The sequence below is a fragment of the Globicephala melas genome, chromosome 11 (assembly GCF_963455315.2).
Source record: "Globicephala melas chromosome 11, mGloMel1.2, whole genome shotgun sequence".
NCBI lineage: Eukaryota > Metazoa > Chordata > Mammalia > Artiodactyla > Delphinidae > Globicephala > Globicephala melas.
This window is the reverse complement of record NC_083324.2, coordinates 7,514,072-7,536,923: the sequence shown is the minus strand read 5'-3', so window position 1 is coordinate 7,536,923 and position 22,852 is coordinate 7,514,072. Positions and strand designations below refer to the sequence as shown.

General features: G+C 40.8%; 1 protein-coding gene and 1 long non-coding RNA gene across 5 annotated transcripts in view; one reads left to right on the top strand and one right to left on the bottom strand.

Moving 5' to 3' along the window:
* Positions 1-16: 16 nt before the first annotated feature.
* On the bottom strand, positions 17-9,114 carry LOC132598071 (uncharacterized). The gene is made up of 2 exons (XR_009565711.1): positions 9,051-9,114; positions 17-3,048 (listed from the first exon to the last, which is right to left on the bottom strand). It is a non-coding gene; the product is annotated as an uncharacterized lncRNA (long non-coding RNA).
* A 188-nt stretch (positions 9,115-9,302) lies between these two features.
* SETD5 (SET domain containing 5) overlaps positions 9,303-22,852 on the top strand; it is an 82,198-nt gene continuing 68,648 nt past the window's right edge. For all 4 annotated transcript variants that reach the window (XR_011377816.1, XM_030840792.3, XM_070046599.1 and 1 more), the window contains exon 1: positions 9,303-9,598. The gene's annotated coding sequence lies outside the window, so the exon portion shown is untranslated. The remainder of the gene's footprint in view (positions 9,599-22,852) is intronic.

Sequence of the window (22,852 nt, the reverse complement as noted above, 5' to 3'; positions counted from 1 at the left end):
ACAACAGACATTGAGACAGATTTTATAAATTTAATGAAATTAAAGGAAGATGGTTATCTCCCAGAGACAATATACTACTTGGCTAGAGAGGGAAACATTTGTTTAAACATTTCTTTTAAAATGGTAATAAGACTTTCAGAAAATTTTAGATTCTGACATGTCACATTGCAGACATGGCTCATGTTTCCACTGCAAGGACCAAAAGGTAAGCTGAAGACTGAAAAAAGGAAGTATTTTAAAAGGTCTGTAAAGTGCCTGAAGTATACTCATGCCCACAAGTGCTTAATATTAATTACTGAGCTAGGCATAGGAAAAGTAGAACATCCTTATTCTAAGCATAGCCTTTTCCAAGTTCAGATGAGGTGTTATGTGGGAATATGATGAAAGTTTGAAACTTCTAGGACAAAAAAATCAAATTATTGTACCTTGGTTACATTTTTTTTTTAAGTTCAGGAGAAACACCATATATAGGTCTCTCCTGTGCCAAATTTTAAAAAGTGCACCATGTGAAAATATTCATCATTGTTTACAAGAAGCCTGCTCTGTCACCCTCATACTTTTGCCCCAAGGCTAACACGTATGCCAATCAGTTGTGAGGTAGTAGCTGTTCAGTGATATATTCCATGATGAAAGCAGTTTTCACTGCAAAGGAGAATGGTGTTTTAGTTTTTCTCACGCCCAAATTCTGAATTTCCAACTGCCTACTATTGTTATCCCTTCTCCTGTAAGTCCTACTTAAACTCAACAGGAACCTATCTTTCTCCACTAAAACCCGCTCCCTGTCTTAGCGTGCCCATCCTCCCAGTAATCCACACTTAGTGCTGGGAGTCATTTTTAGCTACATCCAGCTACTCAACAGGCATGAGTGTTTGTTTACAATATACACTGTGCTACAGCAGCTTTCTCAAACTTCTTGGCTCAGGACCCCTTCACATTCTTAAAAACTGAGGGCTCCAAGTAGCTTTGTTTACCAATATTTTACCATAATTAGAAAAACAGAAAAAAAGTAAAATACAGTAAAAATATTAACACTTTCACGGAAGTAACTATTTTCAACAAAGAACGGCACATTACAAAGCATGTAATCTCATACAATAACCTATCCTTTAAGATACTTCAGTAGGTTTTTCTCATAGTTTTTTGGAGTTGATTCTCCCTATGTGTCAGACAACTCTGAAATATTCATCACCTTATTTGATAACAGAATGTATTCATGTTTATGCTTAGGTGCAAGGAAAACTACAAGATTTTATAATAACTGCATAAGACTGAGGTTTGCTGGGGTTTTGGAGGTATAACCTGAAGAGTGAATTTCTAAAGACACAGATATTCATACCCTAAACCTACGACCTTAGGAAATTGTGAAAAATTCAAGAATATACAGCACCATTCAATTAACATTAGTGATGATGTCATCCAACACATATCATGTAGCCTCTATGTACTTGTGAGAATGAGTTGAAAAGGTAAGTTACGTCTTAGTACAGTAAGCCCCCTACATAACGAACAAGTTCAGTTCCAAGAGGGCATTCATAAGTGCAATTTGTTCATAAGTCCAACAAAGTTAGCCTAGGTACCCAATCGGCTATGTAGTACTGTACTAATAATAGGTTTATATAAAAATAAATACAAAAAATAAAATATTTTTAATCTTACAGTACAGTACCTTAAAAAGTACAGTAGTACAGTACAACAGCTGGCATACAAGGGCTGGCATCGAGTGAACAGGCAAGAGTTACTGACTGGAGGAGGGAGAGGAGGTAGAAGATGGTAGAACTCAGGGATGGGCAGCAACAGGAGACAAAAGGCAAGCTGCAGTTTCACTCACACCTGACACTGATGGCACAGGTTCTGGTTCCTTGCTGGATTCAATTCTATCTACCCTCTTGAAAAAACAACCCAATGATGTCTGGGTAGTAGCTCTTTTTTTCTCGTTGTAGATGACACGGTTGCACTGGATTGCATCCCGAACGGCTGCTGCAACCTTCATGTACTGTTCTACATTCGGATCCTGCACCTCAAAAACTAACAGTGCCTCCTCGAATAAAGAAAATCCCCTTGCCATTTCCTGTGTCGTGAATCTCTTCGGTTACTTCCTCCTCTTGTCTCTCTTCGTCCTTTCTCTGGGCCTCCAATTCCATCAGGTCTTCGTTAGTAAGCTCCTCGTGTTGCACAGCAAGGAGTTCAATGAAGTCGTCCTCTTGCAGATCTAGCTCCAGCTTCTCTCTGAGGGTCACTAAGTTGCTAAAAACCTCTTTGGACTCCTTATCCCGGGCAGCTACCATATCTGCACTCGCTGCCTTGCCACTTACTTCTACATTGTGAAGGTTGGCTCTAGCCTTGAACTGATGAAACCAGCCATAGCTGGCATTAAAAGATGCACCCTCTGGTTCTTCACCATGTTTCTTCTTCAAGTCTTCATAAAGCCTTTTAGCTTTTCTTGCATCAGCATTAAGCTGAGGGGGACTCGATGCTGATGCTGATCCTGCATCCACACACTGAGAAGTTTCCCCATCTCCGTCACTTTTCCCGCTTCTTCAACATTATTGTCGCCATCATTGGCACAGCAGACTTCACATGTTCCATGATCTTGTCCTTGTTCTTTAGAATCATGCTGATGGTTGAACGATTCATGTTATAAGAATGAACAACGTCTACCATCTTTTCACCTCGCTCCACCCTCTCAATTATTTTCACTTTTGTTTCCATCGTTATCACTTGGGGCTTCTTAGCAGTACCAGCTACAGCGCTTCTGGACATGCTGGGCTTGAAATAAAGATACTATACTACTGTATACAGTAAAGTACAAAAAAGCACAACCACTTGTAGAGGCTGCAGGCATGTGACAATGTACGCCAGACACGTGAACTAACTTACACGACTGGACGTGCAAACACATGTTCGCATCTTTGAAAGTTCGCAACTTGAAGGTTAGTATGTAGGGGACTTACTGTGTTATGAAAACAGTTTTGACCTTGAAGACTTCTGTATGCTTACACAACAGGGATATAGCCATAAACAAGCAATGTCATGCCCTCAAGGAGCAACCTAAAAAAATAGGGAAAAAACCCCAATTACTAATTACAACTGCGAGAAATGCTATGACAGCATTCAGGTGGGTACCCAATACAGTGGAGTTAAGGCATCAAGGAAGGCTTCCTTAAGAAGTGATGTGTCGAGACCATTTTCAGTGACCATTTGGTCAGTCTGACTCTTTTAACTTCCTTTCCATTTTGACTGCCATCACTGTATACCAGACCTAATCACTTCCTGTTTGGACTACTGTAAAAGAATCTCCTAAGCGGTCTCTCTGCCTTCAACCCTACAACCCATCCTGCATCTGTAGCCAGATTAAATTTCCTAAAAGACTGTTTCCATCAGAGAAACACAGTACCCTAAATTGGTAAGGAATACTGACTAAGCAAGTCAGATCAGTCTCAATCCCTGGCCCTTAATTAGTTGCTATGTCTATAGGAAAGTTGTTCAACCTCACAGCTTCAGTTTCCTACTCTGTAAGATGAGGTTTCATGTATTAGAACCACACTAAATACAATGGCAGAGTCTGGCATACTATCTGGTACACAACTGGCACTCAATGAATATTATTAGTTCATTTCTTCTAACCTGTGTTTCCATTAGCTTTGCCTATAGCATGCACTAGTAAGTTACCACTACTTATTATACTAAAAAGTCTGGGATGAGATTTTAACCAAAGGTCAGTAAAAAGAAGAAAGTCTGTAAAGAGTGTTGACTGAATTGACTAAAATCCATATACTAGAGGTGGGGTTCATTAGCTGGTAACATAACCAATTCTATAAATGTGATCTGAAAATGTGTTACTGTTGTCAGCAGGAAGAGCCAATCGTAAACATGTTTTTTTAAAAACCCAAAAAACTAGAACACAAAGGGTGACTAAGTACCAGTACAAAGCAAAGGTCCAGGAAAAAAGCTAGAAAGTAGAATTATTAAGTGTAACCATGACTTCCAGATATAATCAGAGAGGCAGAAAACAATCTCTCTAGTCACCAGGAAGGTATACATCATGATACCAGGAATAAGTCATCAAGTTCAACACTGGCCTAGATAAAATAAACCTAAATATTTTATACCATTCTATTAACAGTTCTCTAATAACCCAGTTTCTCACCCACTCCATCAAGAATCCATGAGGAGTCATGGATAAGAAGCAAAGTCTTCTGGAGAAATACATCCTCCAATAAAGTTGTACGCTACTATGTAACTAAATCAAGAATTCTCAGCCTGCAAAGTAAAGTACCAGACTTCTGGATATGTGACCTAACAATGTGCTCTAAAATTAAGATGGGCTTAAAACAAACTAGTCTTACACTTGTGATGTTGATCCCTATCATATTCTGGATTAACAGTTGCAAACCATAATTATACCAAACCTCTTCCGTGCATAAAAAATGAGAGAAACATTATGTAGTTCAAATTTTTTAAATCTTAAAAAAAAAAGATTATAAAATCCCTTACAAAGCCTTCAACTCTCTCATGCAAGTACAAGTTTTCACTCTATTTAATTTCTGTCCTAGGAGTGTAAGAAATAATATGGCTCTACTTCAGAAGGAGGTAAGTAGCTGCTTTGTTTAAAAAATTGTAATAAAGCCTAAGGAAGTCAAGCATAGGAAGAGGATGAGTGCAAGGGTTTGCACAGGAAACCCAAGGAAGAGCTGAATGGCAGACAAATGTATTCAGAGACCATGAGGCATCAGATTCCTTTATGAATAGAATATCAGGTGACTTGGGTTAAGTATGATCCTAAAGTTTCTCCATAAAAGGAGCATTGCTTCTGTGGATTTAAACTATTACTTGAAAACAAACTTCACATATAAATCAATAAAATCAACATTTATTGAGTATCCAGTTCTGTGTTCAGGCACCAGGGAATCAAGAACAAATCTGTATCATTGAGGAATGCATTTAGTGGGACAACAGACAAAAGAGGGAACTTTCTTGGTAAAAAAGTAAAAAAAAAAGATTACTTGGAATAGTTTAACATTCCTTTTAAAACAAAGCAGTCTGACCTGTATGTTTCCCAAACTATTAAATATAACTTTTTTTTTTGCCTTTCAAAATGTTTCCCCATTTATTCAGTTTTTCTGGAGGAAAAAATTACAAAGTAGAGGGGACATACAGTTTCCCTGAAGTTGTAATCATTTTTGTAAGATAGGCATACTGTAGCCCCTCGGGTCTGTATTTGTAGTGTGCTTTCTGGGCCACCAACATCAGAAGCATATAAAAGACACAGAATTCTAGTGACCCCCACCAGTCCTAACTGAATTCAGAATCTCTGAGTGTGGGACTGGGAATCTGCATTAAATAGCAAGCCAATTATGTGCACTTCTCATGTTTTAAGGAGAAATCTTAAGAAATTTTAAGTTAAAAAACTTGTTTTTTAAATATAAAAAATTTGAAATTTACAAGATGCTATCTATATTAGCATACAAACCAAAAAGCATTTTGGTGTTAAAACATATCTATTAATTTATACTTCATCAGAATGAAAACTTACTTTGTGATGATTTCCTGTAACTTAAGATATGATACTTAGGGCCTCCTCTGATGGAAGTTTTTCCAAAATTGAAAACTTTGCAGAACTGAAATTCAGGGCTAGTTTCACTAACATCAGATATAGTCCTATTCCTCATTAAACTTCTGTCACCGTTATGATTTAATGAAATCCCACTTTCCTAAAATCCATTATGCCTTCTTGAAACTCAAACGAATCAACAGTTGCTTTCTCAACACACCATTGTCCAAGGCAGGTTTATCTTTAGTAATGGTTTGCTGGATTCAGCTGTCAGCTAAAGTATACAAATAAGTTTTAAAACAAACCAACCGGGCTTCCCTGGTGGCTGCAGTGGTTGCGAGTCTGCCTGCCGATGCAGGGGACACGGGTTTGTGCCCCGGTCCGGGTAGATCCCACATGCCGCGGAGCGGCTGGGCCCGTGAACCATGGCCGCTGAGCCTGCGCGTCTGGAGCCTGTGCTCCGCAACGGGAGGGGCCACAGCAGTGAGAGGCCAGAGTACCGCAAAAAAAGAAAACAAAAAACCAACCAACCAACCAACCAACTTGGTGGGGGGCTGGGGCGCACACCTAAATGGGCCAGAAAGGTTCAACTTTTATTTCCTTACTGCTCAGTATGAAGACAAAATTATCAATGTCCATATTAAGTATTCTGCAATCTACAACACAACTTTGTGGCTATAGCCACACCTCCACAGTGGCAATTTAAGCTTAAATTACATAAAATTAAAAACTGACTTCCTTAGTCATAATAGCCACATTTCCAGGGCTCAAAAGTAATGTGTGATTAGTGGCCACCATATTGGACAGCACAACTATGGGGTATTTCCATCACTGCACAAGGTTCTCGTGGGCAGTGCTAATCTAGAGCATTAGCAAGTGCACAAAGAAGTGTTTGAGAGGCCAATCTATCAAACCTTATAAAGACATTCTTTCATTTAGGGTTGGCTAGCCATCAAGGAATATACTAGGAGCTTAGGTACAAGACTCAACAAGAGCCTGTGCCCTCAAGAAGCTCCGAATAGTTAAGAGAATTTAAACAAGCAACAACAACAACCTGAGAAGTGCTATGATTCAACCTGCTTTGGGACCAAGAGAAAGCAATACTAACTTTTTTGTAGGCGAGTCTGGCTTAAAGGACGGCAGATCACAGAAGGCAAGATGATATTTGAGTCTTAACAGTTTTTACTGGAAGGGTAAGGATTATCAAGGGTAACATTCCAGGAGGAACCACCCTACAAGGAGGTCTGATAATCTCACTATGATTTGGGTAAACAGCAGTCAATTCAGTGTGACTTGAGAAGTAGTGTTTGTGTGTATATGCAGAAAACTGTGGCAAAGGAAAAAGCTGTTAAGGTGAGATCAGTCCATTGAGGGACCTTGTATATCACATTTGCAACGATGGAATTCATCCTGTCAGTAGTTAGGGAGCCAATAATGGAGTTGGATCAGTTATTTTCATGCTCTATCTTTATGTTAGGACAACTGTCCTGGACACACAAAAGTTGTAACAGCAGATACCGGAGATGGAGACACTAGTTCAGAGACTACTAACATTATGGCAACTGAGCTCAGTTACTGATGAGAACAGCACTGGAGATGGACTGAAAGGTATTCAAAGGACATAAAAGAGAGATGTTGCTGAACCTCACACCCAATTCTCAGGAAAGCAGTAGCCAAAATCATGTGGACTGAGAAGAGGGTCAGGAATAGAATCCCAGATGAGGGAAAAGGACAAAATGAAAATTAAGGTGAAGATTCAAGAATATCCATAAAGGAGAAATAAACGCATTGCTGGGCAAGAGTGAGGCCTATGCTCAAGTTGGGTAGCCTGTGTGGTTTCATGACTTACCGGGCTACCAAAACAGGAGACAAGAAAGCCAATGGTATGTCTGGGACTAAATGAGCAAGTAAAACAAATAGAAAATGGGCTGAAAGCATGAGTGAGAGTTGCTAAAATGCCTGACCCTGGGGATGCAAGGGTGGGGGACTAAAATTTTAAGATTAAGATTTAAATCTAAGATGCTCTATTTTGGTGGTGTAGCAAGGGCTTCAAATGGGTAAAGTTTAAAACTCAGGAGATCATGCCTTTCATCTACCTCCCTTAATCTCCAGGAAAAATGCGAAAAAAGATCTTAAGAACTAATAACACGCAGTCTCGCTGCATAAAATCAGCCCCAGGTGTTGCCTGGACTCCATTTCCCCCCTCCACCCCTATTATAATTACTTTGTGACACAAACTCAAGTCTGTGGGTAGAGAAACTGGGCTCGTCCTCATAATCTTACACCTGCTCAGTTTCCTGCAGGACAACGCCCAGGAATCAGGTTAAGCGTGGGCAAAAGAATCCCGCCCACAATCGAGAAGGAGCGACTCGACATGGAGGCGATGACGAGATCGCGGGGGAGGGAGGGATTTTTCTAGGCCCAGGGCGGTCCTTAGGAGACAGGAGGCAGCCGAGAACTCCCATAAAGGTATTGCGGCACTCCCCTCCCCCTGCCGAGCAGGGTGCGGCCTTCTCTCCGCCCCCTCCTCTGCAGCTCCTTCTGGATTGCAGCTCGCGCCGATTTTTGGAGACCATGCGCCTCCCACCCACAAACCACCAGGACGGACCCCCGCTCCTTCCTCCACCCCCACGGGTCCAGGAGCACGTCGGGCTAGTCTCGTCCTTCAGGCGGCGGACGCCCAGGGCGGAGCCGCAGTCGCCGCCACCCAGAAGCCTCGGCCCTGCAGCCCGCCCCCGCCTCCAGCGCGCGCTTCCTGCCACGTTGCGCAGGGGCGCGGGGCCAGACACTGCGGCGCTGGGCCTCGGGGAGGGCCGTACCAACGACCGCCTCCCCGCCGACCCGCGCAGTGGTTTCGCTCATTTGGGACCCGAGCCAATAACAAGGGGCCGTTGCCGGGGCTTCAGCAGCCAATCAGATGCCGAAGCCAAGCAGGCGGCGGGTAAACCGCCTCCCCCGAAGGAAGGGGAGGGTGGCAGGACGTCCGCACGGAGCCACTTTCACTGACCCTCTCCTCCCCCCCGCGGGAGGCCGACCGCGCCCGCCAGTCCAGCTCGCTCCCCACCCCACCTACCTACCCGCCCCAGGGGGCAATGCGAGAGTCTCTAGGCGGCTGCGCACTCCCGAGGCTGTAACTGACAGGCGCTTTGCTCCAACCAAAACACGCCATTTGTGTTTTCACACACGGCGGGAGGAGCGGCAACCAATCAGTGACAGCAGAATAGCCGGAAGCGCCCCTCCCTCTGAGGGAGCAATGGCTCCGTCCGGATTCGAGCCTTTTCCGCTCCCTTCTCCCTCCCCCTCCGGTTGCCACAGGGCAGGCCACACTCCCGCCTGCCTCTAACCACCTCTTTCCCTTGCAGCGTAACAAACGCTATGCTCCCGACTTCCCGCGGGGGAAGATGACCCCCAGCTACCGGCCAGACGGCCTCAGCCACCCACCCTCCCCCCCGCCAAACCGCCAGGCCCCCCCCTCCCCACCAGAGTTCCGCTCCCCTACCTAGCCGAGGCTCTCTGAGGAGCGGGAGCTCCAGAGCACAGCCTCTTCTCTAGGCGGCCCCGGCGGCTTCCGCTGATTGGCGGCGAGTTGGCCAATGAGTGCTGGGCGGTGGGCGGAGGGGCCAATGGCGGTGCGGGAGGGGGCGTGTCCCGGGTGCCCCTGGCGCCGGCGCTGGGAATCCCCGTGCGGTCAGTGGCGTTTCCGCTCGGGCAGCGGGCTGAGTGAGCTGCTGCCGCTGCCGCCGCCGCCGCCGCCGCCGCCGCCGCCGCCGCCGGGGGAGGGGCGGCCGCCGCCCGCCTGCGCTCAGAGACTCACGCAGCCCCAGTCCCGCCAGTTCGCCAACACTGTAGTGCCGGCCCCCCTTCCTTTCCTGGCCCTTCCCCCTCCCCGGCTTCGGCTCGCTCCGCCTTTCTGCCCCCCACCCCCACCTCACGGGCACGGGCCATTCCCGGCCAGGAAACGCCGTGGCGCCGCGTTGGGCCTAACTCGAGTCCTGCTGCCTCCCGGGAGTGCCGTGCGCCGCAGCCCGGGCCCAGGCCTGGGACAAGGTAAGGGTCCGACAGAAAAGCGAGACCTACCCTCACGACCGGGCCCCGGGGGAGGGAAGGGTCACCTCCTCCGTCTCCCCGCGCTCGCTGTCGGGACGTGGGCCTGGCCCTCCCCAGGCCCTCAGCAAGGAGGATGCTGCCCCTTCTCATCCCGCTCGCCGCCCCCCACACATCGTTGCACCCCTCTTGCCCAGGCAGAGAGGCCCCGTCGGTAATCTCGTCGACCCCGCTACCCTTTTCACGTCTTTCCTGGGTCAGGACGTTTCCCCTCCCCCCACGCCTCTTCATCCCTTTTCCTGGGAACTGCCTACTCCACGTTTACCTTTTACTTGAGGGTAGGCCTCTCGCTGGTCTCCCCTCAAAATACACAGGCACACTTCTTCCCCCTCCCCAAACCTCACCCCCACCCCCGTTCGCGCGGCCTTGTGACAACTCTGATCCCTCTGGGGGCCTCGATCTCCATCTCCCCCTCCCCCCCCAGAATGTTTCTGGACGCCTTCCCTTTCGGCCAGGGTCCCCATCGCAGATGATTGCTTCGTTCCCCACACTAAAGACGTTACCTTCGCCACCCCCAGCTCGCATTCTTGGGCTCTCGGTGGCGTTTGCCCCAGTATCTCTGAGATGGCCCTACTGAATTTGTAGGGTTCTCGCTTGGAGTGGAGCCAGATTGTGTCGTTTTGCCTGCCTTGGGCGTGGAGAGCGATCATTTGCGAACGTCTTTAAAGGCAGAAAAATGTAGCCTTTATGAATTCCCTTTCCGTCTGTGCGGATGCCAGGGATGCGAAGTGAATGGTGGTGAGGAAGAGCCCTGGTTTTAAGTAGGTGAATCGCGTGAGAGGGAAAGTTTAACTGTCGGGAAAGCCCCTTCTCTGCTAATTTATTCTACAGAGTTCTTTTGCTTGTCTCACTTCTTAGGAATAACTGGTCTTTCCCGTGTATACTGGTGCTGGAGCCAGCTCTGCTGGTCTGGGTCAGGGGTTGCGTGTATGACCTGCATTTTCTGCTTTCTCATGTTACTCGTGCAGTGTATTCACCACTAACTCATTTCTTGCCCAGACCTCTGGGTTCCGTTGGGCTTTGTCTGTAGTTAGTTCATTTTTCCAGTTTTCCCCGTTCTTGTAGTACTGGAAAAATCCCTAGGTCCTCTGCTAATTTCCCTTAGCACTTGATTAAACGAGTTGCATTTAAATAACAGATATGTAACCAAGGTCATATTAACATTTTTTTGTTGGGCAGTTACATAGCTATACTTTGATTAGGGAGGATTCAGCTGAGTTGAATGTTTGAGCTTTTCAGGAGAATGTGTACCCCCTATTTGGGAAAATTTCTTGGTGATTAGTTTTATATCATTAATGTTTTTACGTCACTTTGAGAGAAAAATTATAAATGGTAATTTTAGGTGTATGGAATCTGAGGTAGTATTAAAGCAGAGAATATTCACATTATCAGAGGTTTCTGGGCCTCTTGGAAGACAGAGGTAATTTTTTTATTGGTTTCTACCAGTTTTCTCAGGAGGATCATTAGTTTTCTTCTGTAGCCAAAAATTCTGGCCCATTATGGGATTAGAATCTTTAAGGTTTACTCAGCATGTCATTATATATAGAAAAATGAATTATGTCCTTTGGTAGGACGTAACACAAGCCACTGTCTTTAACTGCAGATTTAAATTTGACTGTAAAGAGAGTGTTTGGCAAATTGGCCTTTTAAAGACTAAAGCTTAATCTGCACTCCTAAATTGCTGGCTTATTAAATATATATTTGGAATTTGGTAAATGTTGATTTTTCTAATAAAAGGACTTAGTTCAAACTAAAAGGGTGACTTTAGGATTGTTTCTTTCTAAAGGCATAATTCCAGCCCTCCTGGCATGGAACACTGGTCCTCCCCCCACCCCACTCCACCCCCCCCCCAAAAAAGAGTGTGTAAGGAGTGGGGGTGGGGTAAGGAGAAGGTTGTTCCTTTGGGTTGGATCACCGGGGTGAGTATACAAGGCAGCAGCAGCTGCTGGCTCTGGAGCTCTGGTTGCTACGTGAGAAGCTTGAGTAGTGCTGGCTGCTGTCTCCAGGGAAGGACAGCAGTGCAGCGTCCATTAATGCTGTTGGCTGCAGGGAGCTGCACTTAAGCGATGGCTGCTTTAGGACTAAGAAGAAACCTTGCTTTCCTGGGAATTTTCACTGCTGAGCTGGTTTGCATTTTATTGGTGGGGACATGAGAACTAGCAATTCGTAACCTTCTACCCATTTATGGATATCACCATCTGGAAACTGGATCATAGTTAAAGACTTTTCTTTTTTGTTCGGTTTTTGGTTTTTTGGCACATTTTGGGTTTTGCCTGGGGTTTTTGCTTGGATAGGACTGGAAGTTCCATTTGAGTTTTAATTTTTCAATACATTTACAACCAAAGTAATAAGAATTTAAGGATCTCCCTGAGAACGAGAATGGGGAAAATATCGGTTCATTTTTCTGCAACTGACAGGTTTTCCTCCATCTCTTTAATCATTAAATCAATTTTAATACTTTATTTGTATGTCTCCTTACTTCTGGTTAGACCATATTTACCTTATTGAACAGGTGTTTTGCTAAACATTTTACTAAATTCGGAATCTTAAACTTTAAAAAGAACTGTCCTTTTAGGAATTATTTCTATATATATAACTATTAGAAGTATTTTCTTTTTTTCTGTATTTGTAATAAACTTCTCCAGATTAGATTTTTTTTCTTTAGAATTTGACCTATGATATTGATTCATTAAAATAATGTTGAATATAGTCATCTGAGATCACAAGGATGTATATGTTTGGCCGTGATCCATCTGAAATATGGGACAGACTAGAAAGAATATTCAGAAATCAAGTATCTAGTGGACAGGATACTTGAGAAGACAGCCTCTGAGCCCCTTATGTGGTCTCTCTTCCCCCACAGCTCCCACACTTCAGGGAGATCTCTGATTAAGCAAACAGTTTGCTGAGTATGGAAGAACTTGAAGAAGAACCACCACCACAATATACCATCAGTTACATCCCTACAACTCTTGCAGCCCATGTATTTTTTTCCCTAAGAATTTTGATATGTTCAGTTTTGTGCAGATGTACCCAGTCATCTGTAATGTGTGGTGTGACTCTGGCATTTGTGGCGGGAACCAAAAAGAATGGAAATGAGTTTTGTCATTCACAAAGGTTGCTTGCATTGTCGCTCAGGGATATAAGCAGACTAATGAAACAGAACCTTTAATGGATAATATTTTAGGTGGTTCTAATTCTTATTACTATCACATATAAAAGATGTCATATCAGGTAAATATGGTTTCACTCATACTGGCCGTTTAACATAGTTTAGATATAAATGTCTTTAAGTTATTATGTAACATGAAAGTTACCTTATAAAGTAATTGCTTTTAACTTGTATTTCCTGTTTGGAACCCCCTTGTGATCTTAATGTAAGATCATTTCCTTAAGAGCATAGAGGGCCTTTTCATAGGATTTATTTAACCAGTATGCTTGAAATTTTTAATATCTTTTGATAGTGTTTTGTGTCCAGGAACTTACATACTTTCTGGGCTTATTTTGGCCTTTCTGGAGGAGAGTGGCTACTTCATTTTTTTTCCTTTGGACAGGAAAATAATATGGGAGAAAATGCAGATGTGCAGACAAACACTTTTACTTTATCCTCTTCATATTCAAATAACTGATGAAACATTAGGCCACAGTTAAGGACAGTTAATGATTGTTGGATACATCTTATCAGTGAGAAATTGGATCATGAATAAAAATTTTTTATAACTTGTGGTTCACCTCTGGTGATGTGTCAAGTTTAATTTGAAACTAAAAGGCCTAGCAGTGAATTTTTTTTATAAAAATTGTTTTGGCTATTGAAAACTAAAACTTATTGATAGGGATGTTTGTTTAAAACAAACAAAACTTTGACTCCACAAAATTGTAAGATAATACATATTTAGTAATACAACTGGTAGTTATTTGTAAAAAAAAAAAAAATCCTTTCAGAGGCACTCCTTAGAAAATAGGTATAATGTACCTATGATAAACAGGGATTGATACCATTCCTTGCTACCAAAAATTCCAAAATATGTAGTGAAATGGCATTTTTAACCTTTCCCTTGATGCAATGATTGATTTCTCTTGGAAAGGGTCAGGGAAGTTCACCAAAGGTTGATAGAATATCATTTCTTTAATATCTTGATACATATTTTGTTTAATTAGTTGCAGTCTTATGAAAAAAGATACCCTGTAACTTGGTGGGGGATGGGTGTTGGAAAACATTACTTTAGAGAATCCTCTTATTTTGACAGAATATATTAAACTCTTAACACTTTATGAAGGGAACTATGAGAGATAATAAAGGAACAATGAAGCAGAATCTCTGTCTACTTCATATGAGCCCTCACTGAGCAAGGAATTTGTAATCCCATCCTGCCTCACTCAGTTTCTCCATCATATGGATTTTGTTTGCTGAATACCTCAGGGAGAGATGTAAGGGTCACATTAAGTATCTTTGATACAAAGACAGGGATAAGGAATTTTCTGCTTATTGGAATAATGTCTTAGTATTTTTAAAACACTAGGATTATTGGCCAGTTTTGCTTGATGTATACGACTGTTGATTTTATCTGACTGATTCCTCTTCTGTGCTCTTCTGTCTTTCCTTGAAGTATGAGAATTATCAGAGTTTTGATGGCAAATTGAAGGAGTAAGAATCATTTTCTTAGCCATGTTAGTCATGTTATACACCTAGAGCTGAGGGTACTCCTTGGCCTATGTTATGAATCACAGAATAAACAGTGGATGTAGGACTTTATACAGAATTTGTTTCTGTCTGGGGAATCAAGTTTTTGATGTGCTACCTAATTGAGAGAAAATGCAGAGTTCCCTGCTGCGCTGTTTGAAAAATAGGTGGAAGCATGGGAGGGGCCTGAGACCTCTGCAGCAGGATTTGGTCTGAGTAGAAAAGGAAGATATTTGTTTGAAATTGCCAGCTGCTTATATCAGACTGACTCGCTTATTATGCCTCTAGTTGGCCTGTCAATATGGCCAAACAGCTAGATAAGTACGGGGCAGGACAAAGGGCTCTTTGCACAGCAGGGAGGCAGTGTTGATGGGGGAGGGGCAGGAGGTAGGAAAGGCAGGAGGAGGAGGTTCTTTTCCCTGGGAGATTATTCAGTTTGGCATACAATTAAAGAAATCATTTATAGTTCCTACTCGAGCATTGAATTTGTGCCAACCATATAATGTTAACCCCAAATTTAGTATGTCCCTGAATATCTGGTAGGAACCCATCCCCTCCTCCAAGGAAAATAAAAGCTTTGTATAGATTAAAAGAATAAATCCCATGTTCTCCACCCTCCTAAATACAAATCACCCCTCCCCCCCAGTAGACCAATTCTGGAGCATCTGAGAGCTGAATTCTCATTAAAAAAATGGAAAAGAATATTCTATCTGAATAAAACTTTTATATTTCAACACATACATTGTCCTTATTTGGGTTGGGATTAGAACAGAGTAAGTAGAATAGTTTGCTTCCCTTTGTGAAATAGTTGCATATTGTTAGCTCCAATTTTATATCAGTATCATGGAGAGCATCCTTCAGCATGCAAGTGTTGGGTTGCCATCATGTAAAATGCTAACTAAAGAAAGGTTACTTACTGTTTGTCTCATCCCTACTTCCTGGAGAACATGATATTCTCTGGAGTTTACCCAGCCCCCCTTTTAAGTTAGGCACAACCTTGTTTGATACATACGTGCTCAATTCCCAGTTGCAAGTGGGATGGTTGCATCTAGTTTATTATAATTAATATGAATCAGAGTTGGAAGAGATCTGTCATTATCTATCCCTTTAAGCAAAATCATAATGAAATATTTCAAAGTTTTTGGAGGTTTTCATTAAAATATTAAAAGGATCAATGTCCTGAACAGTATTTATAGTTACTTTTATTTATTTATTTAAATTTATTTATTTATTCATTTATTTTTGGCTGCTTTGGGTCTTCGTTGCTGCGCGCAGGCTTTGTCTAGTTGTGGCGAGCGGGGGCAACTCTTCGTTGCAGTGCGTGGGCTTCTCGTTGCAGAGCACAGGCTCTAGGTGCACGGGTTTCAGTAGTTGTGGCACACGGGCTCAGTAGTTGTGGCTGGCAGGCTCACTAGTTGTGGCGCACAGGCTTAGTTGCTCTGCAGCTTGTGATCTTCCCAGACCAGGGCTCGAACTCATGTCCCTTGCATTGGCAGGTGGATGCTTAACCACTGAGCCACCAGAGAAGCCCTGTAGTTAGTTTTAAAATAAATGTTGAACAATACATGTGTGCCACTTCTTTTTAAAAACCCAAAATATTAAAGAATGGCATTCACAAATTAGATAGCAGTTATTTTGATTGCAAAAGGATTCCTGCTTTATAAAAGGTATATGCTGTGGTTCTTTTAAATGCTTAATATATTTTAGGAGAATTTGATTTTTAGACATGATTGGTTTGAACTCAGCTTTCCAAGAGTACATCTGTTGCTTGAATTGAGATACCACCTGTATTGCAATGTTATTAAACTAGCTTTAAAGTTTTCCCTTCTATCCAGACTGGAGGAGATGATAAAGGAAACTGGAGTGCTAATTTTTACTTATGGGTTCAGAGCTTGTGGCTGTTAGCAAAGAAGAGATGTTTTAACTTAATAGAATAGCTAAAAAACTGCCTTTAATGCACATTATAATAGTAAACAAACGACCAAGTTTTGTGTCTTTTCCCTCAGTAAAAGAAATATGTGTTACATACTTAACATTATATTTTTATGTGCAATGGTCTTGGCAGTAAAGATATATTTTGACCTGAAAAGGGAAATTTGAGTGACTAATCATCTCTGCCATTAGTTAGAAGTTTTTTTCATTAACATGAAATTTAGTGGGCTGTATTTTATATTATTATGCAAATTAAGGGTAGTCATTTCTTCTCTTTAAAATTCATTCACACGGATTATTTCCATAGATTTGTGGGAGTGAAATAGAAGCCATCTAGTTCAAACCCTGGCCTCCATTCCAGACAGTTTTCTTTACGAGTCCTAAGACCCACATTGCTAGCACTAGGGTAAACATCCTTTACGCATGTGCTTGTGCATGTACACACACTCGGGCGCACACACACCACTTCCCAAATAATTAGAAATCTCTTCATCGTGGTTCCTAGTACTCCTATTACCCTAAAAAGTTCCTGGCAACAGTGAGGAGGGCGCACATTTTGATCCCAAAGGTTTTGATAACTGCTTTGGCTCCCCAGACAGCTAATCTCATTTTCAGTAAGACGTAGTCAGCAGTAGGCTAGAATGAAGGTGAAACGCAGCACTACCTACCTCATCTTGCCTGTGCAGCTGCTCCACCTTATTTCCTGCTATTATCATCCTGCAGTGCCTCTCCCCAGCAAAAAGGAAAATAGGACAAAGGGGGAAAATTGGATGGGCTATTAGGATTTTTATTATGATTCGATTGTTTATATATACTTAAAGACAAAGCTGATTTGTCCTATTCTTAAAAATCAGTAGTGAAAGAGGTTTTATAACTTCAGTACCTTGCATTCTCTTTCTTGATAAGCCATTTCAGTTCTTAGCCTTACAGGAAAAAAAACTGTTTTTAAGCATACTTATTTTTCATTGGTTGGTCACACAATCATTATTACCACCAGATGCCACCGTATTATTAGCTTGAAAAAAGAGAGAATCTCTTCTGTAGATAGTATTTGCAATTTGAATTGGGAATTACTAATTAGTGTAACTCAGATTTATGACAAAAGTAAGGTTAAAAATTAAACCTTGATGAATATTTACCCCTTTACCTTAGTGGAGGTGAAATTGTTTGAATATAGATTTTTCAGACTTCTTTCTTCAAGCTGCATAATTTATATTTTTCAAGCCTTGTTTTTCCCACACCACCTCCCCAAACAAGAAATTTTATTTTTATTATTTTCTGATGCTGAAATTTCCTCCTCCCCACTCATGAAATGTGAAGACTCAGATAAAATCCAGTAATCTAATAAGGCATGTGCACTGCTGGATATAGTAAGAAGATAATTTCATAATTCTTAGAAGTTATGATCTGGTTAGGATGTTCCAGTATAGTGTTAGCATATTTAGTAATGTTGACTTGTTAATTTTAATGTATATCCAGATGGATGTCATTGTTTTACATTTGCACCCATTGTTTGTCATTTTGTTTAAGGTTGTTTCTTTTCTTTTTTTGTCCCCCTGTCTCCATGGTTTTTTATTCCTGTCCTGTTATGATCTTTGGCCTGTGTTGAAAAATCTATTTCCTTCCACCAACCTCTGTGCATGCCACAACACATACAGTTTGTACTCTCTCACAGCTCTGCGAAGGAGGATGATCTGCAGTTAATAATCAACTGTTTGGGCATTCTTGGCATCCAAGGAAGGTTTTATTTATGAGGAATGACCTGGAAGGACCTGTTGGCAATTACTCTGCCTTTATGTTACATTTTCCTTTATTAACGTAGGCTGTTGAGAGTTGACTTATTTTAAAAGAGAAACCAGACAGGAATGGAAGAGCCACAGTCAGATAGTTATTTGAAAAATAAATGTTTAATATGTTAGCATTTGGGATAGAGTGTTGAGGACACTTTTTTAAAAAAACTGTATTTTAGTTCTAAAGACAAAAGAGTTTAATCTCTTAAAGTAAAACAAGGAGAAAGACTTTTGAGGGACTGTGATTGATTGCATGACACATGTAGCATTAGATTGTTGTGTGAATACATAAATTTTTATATTCTTGATTTCTGTGGTGCAGACTGCTACAACCATGCAAGTTAAGTGTCTTTATGCCCACAGCCTGGAAAATATATGGTGAAATGACTTTAAGAAAACAAAAATAACAAAGAACAGGCTTGAGGAAATTGTAGAAGCAAGTCCAAATTTTTGAAGTCCGTTTTAAATTATTTGCATTCTTACTAGAGAAATTTAGTTTTATTTATGGCAATTAGAACTTTAATGTCATAGCTTAGTAATAGAAAAGAATAAAGGTAGGTTGACAGGGTATCAATCCACATTTTAGTATGAGGCTAAATTGTACCAAATTGTTGCATACTTTCATATTTAGGCTACTTTTATTGAAAAGGTTTACCCAATACTTTAAAACCTATGAAATGGCATAAAATATTCACAGTTTAACAGGTACTCATCTCTTGGTGACATGTTATATAAGCAATACTAAAACCAGATATTTGCTAAAAATTAAAAAATTTGAAAATTATATTAACATGTATGGAGCTCTGCAGTTACTGTAGCCATACCACTTTAGAACAAGTAGGTAATAATAATGCCAACCCCAAGGCCCTTTGGAGCTTGGGCTGGCTGACCTGATCAAAATGTTTTTGCTTACTCTTGCTTTACCCCTAGGCTGTTAAGATTTGAAGTATTGCTAGGAATAAGGTGTCTGTTCATAAATTGAGTAGGAGTCTGACTAAGTCATGTGTGGAGGCCCATGGGAAGACGTGTATTTTTAGAAAAGCAAGGCTCTGGGTAAGTGTAACTTTCCTCTCATAGTTTATCATGCACAGTTGGTATGAAAAGAAATGGCTGGAGGTTTGCAGAATACACTGAGCAACGAGAAGAGAAGTAGGCATATCCCCCTTTATGATATAACTGTGCCAGGCAAGAAAGATGAAAAGTAATTTTTTGTGTGTGAAGAATACCTTAGCTTTTCTGAACTCTATTACATTAGGAATATGTTTCTATGGAAAATGGTTACCCAAAGGATTGAGTTGAATATCTTCTGTGAAAATGATTTTTAATCTTTTGTGGATAGAGTGACCATACGTCTTGGTTTACCTGGGAGAGTCCTGTTTTGTGTTTAGCAGGTAGTTAGTGATAGCACCCCTTTCACTCTCAAAAATGTCCCAATTTGGGCCGTAAATTACATGCTCACCCTAATTATAGAGGGTTGTGGAACTTTTCATCACTCCACAGCAATGCAGTTTTCTTTTATAGAGCTCTTCTGATTGTCCTCTCGGCTAGGATTTTTCTGTTGGCCTCTCTGAACCCCCATTTCCACGTGGACAGTTTAGAATGCCTTTTTCTTTTCCTTTCAGTTTGTGGTGAGGGAGGGGATAGGTACAGATTTAATTTTTTATGATGAAAAATTCCAAATACAACAAAATAGAGGGAATGTAGAAAAATGGACTCCCTTTGGATTTTACTGAAACCATTCCATTTGGTCAAGATAAGGTCCATACGTTCGTTGCACTTGGTGGATTAGTTTGTGTCTTTCTAATTTATAGCTTCTCTCTTCTCTTTTTCTCATGTAATATACTGACTAATGAAATTTATCATTGTGTTGAGTTCTTACTCTTGGATTTTGGAAAGTGTGTCTCTATGGTGTCATTTAACATATTCTCCTATTAGATGACCCCCCCATATTTTATGTAAATTAGTGATTAGATCCATTTCAAGTATACTTTATAAAAGTAGTAGATACTTCCCTTAAGACTTACATAATGTCTGCTTGTCTTTGTGATGTTAGGCAGCTGTTGAAGGCCCCAGAGGGTTTCTGTTTTTGTAGTTTCTATTGAGATTTACCATATTAGAAATTAAAACTGATAATATTTTTAAATATTTATTAACCAATTTTAGAATAGCAATAACAAATCCTGCTGACATAAGTAACATGACTGTTATGAAAAATAACTTTCCAGTTTTTTTAATGGTATTGTTTAACATTTTTGTAAGTCTCTTTAGTGATAGAAGGTAGCTGCTTTCTCATAGTTACTTCTGCGTTTAATTTGTTGTGATAAGTTGTTTTGGTTAAAGACTAAAGAAAATCTGGCCTAACACAGATGCGTAGTTAAAAAGGGAAAGCCTTCACTTATTCCCCGAAAGAATCTCAAGACCTTCAGGAGTTCTCAGACCACAGTTTGAGAAGAACAGGCTTAGATCCTTATTTCCTTTATGGTTGTGGAATGGTGATATCACTACTTCATTTAATTTCTGTAATACTCCCCCTCATTAATTATATGGTACCCTAAGATACAGTTTGAATACAAAAAGCAAGATCAGTACTTGGTTTCTTTTTCCCCCCTCTTACTAATTTTCAAAATAATGGGTTGGTAACTTAGCAACGTCTAGAGGTGAGCAATAAAGTGTTGTTATTATTGTGTACTTAAGGTTTTAAACCTGTTTGATATGTTTCAGTCCCTTGGAGTTACTAGTTTTGACATTCAAATGGTCCCACATTTGGCTGTTGGCTTCTAAGTCGTTTTTATTTATTCTCAGTCGTTTCCTGGCTTGTTTTGATTGATTCCTTGCTTTCTAGTATGACAAGATGTTCTAGGATCATTTTGTGTATTTCCCGCCCCAAACCTGGAATTACTCATTTCTGCAAAACTCTGATTTCTTTTAGTGGGAAATGGTACTTAGAGACCATGGTCTGGGTGTTAGGAGTGTTTAGTGCTCTTGGGTTGGACCTTGTTTCTAGACCTTTTCAGTGAACAGAACTAAAAAATGGTTTCTCTCCTTTCCTCTTTTTCTCTTTCCTTTTTTTGTTTTAAAATATCAGTTGTTGGTGTTTGATAACTTCTATTTTGAATTTAGTGCTTCATGATATTTTCATAAGCCTAATCTTTTCCCCATGCCTCAAATCCCAGTTTCCACTAATAACCAATGTAATTACTTTGCTTTGTCCCACGATACACACACAACAGTTTTAGAATGGCAGAACAATATGATTACTGGAAAGTGAGTTTGTTTTGTTTGTTTGTCTTTGCCCTGAGCATATATTCCTCCAAGGATATACAGTCAAATTACAGTGGTTTTCCCATTCTGTTATCTTCCTGTCCCTGTATGTAAGACTTACGAATACAGGTTCATATGAATACTATTTAAAGTGATATTTTGTCGTGGTGCTTCTGTTGTAACACAAAAGCATATAAGTTAGTTTATTTACTAAAACTTATCTGCTTCTAGATTTTTCAGTAACTGATAACTTTTAGGCCATGGAAAAGGACATAGACTTTTCTGTTCTTCTAGGGTCCCGAATTTCTTGACTTAATATAAACAGTTCAAGATAAGAAACTTCCTTTCTCCAGTAACAATTCTCTCTCTTGAGTTGTTAGATCATTTTCCATTTGTCCCTGATGATTTCAGATACTTGACCTTGACTACCACATGGGACACTGGAAGTACTTGTAGTACAAAGGTCATCAATTAACATTTTTTCGATGATTCACCCTTAGACCTGAAATTTAGATATTATCTTAGAAAGGATGTCATCTAATTTTTAGCTTTGTCATTTAAAAGTCAAATTATTTGATTTTATAAGTTTTAAATTAAAAATCAAATTGTTGAAAATCTTAAACCTGTTAAATATTAAATCTGTCTTATCCTTTCTAATTATAATACCTAAAAAGAAAAAAGTTACAGCATCATTTCAGCAATCTTATGTCACATTCTAATATATTTATTTTGTATGCTAAAAAATATTAAATCAAGATATGCCAAATGGTGAAGTGATAGTGGTTAAAGGTGTGAGGGTTCTGAAATTGGATAGACCTTGGGTCAGGTTCTAGTTTGGGGGTTTCCTTGCTCTGGCCTTGGACAAGTTTCTCAGCTTAGTGAGTGTAAGTCTTTGGCTACATAGGGATAGTGCCTTTCTCATGAAGTTGTGGGCGTTACATGAGCTGATGCATACAAAGTGATTGAGGACACAGTGGCTTTTAGAAAATAAGCATTCTCCAGATGTTAGCTTTTATTTTGGAATTCGTTATTGTTATGAATATTTGATCAATTCTCTAAACTCTGTCTGCATCTTAGGATAAGTAATGCTTACATGCTGTAAATACAGCATCTGATTTTCACAACTTCACTTGGTTATATGAAAAGAACCAACTGTTAACAGAGGAATAATTGGTGTCTAGCTAAAATTTGAGACTTCTGACTTTACAAAGGTACCAGTGCTTGCTATATAAATATAATTACATTAAATATCTTAATAGAGAAGGGAGTTTTGGGTGTGGTTTTTTTTTTCTTTTTTTTTTTGGTTTTGGCTACATTGGGTCTTCATTGCTGTGCGCGGGCTTTCTCTAGTTGTGGTGAGCGAGGGCTACTCTTTGTTGCAGTGCGTGACTTCTCGTTGTGGTGGCTTCTCTTGATGTGGAGCACGGGCTCTAGGCGCATGGGCTTCAGTAGTTGCAGCACGCCGGCTCAGTAGTTGTGGCACGTGGGCTTAGTTGCTCTGCATCATGTGGGATCTTCCTGGACCAGGGATCA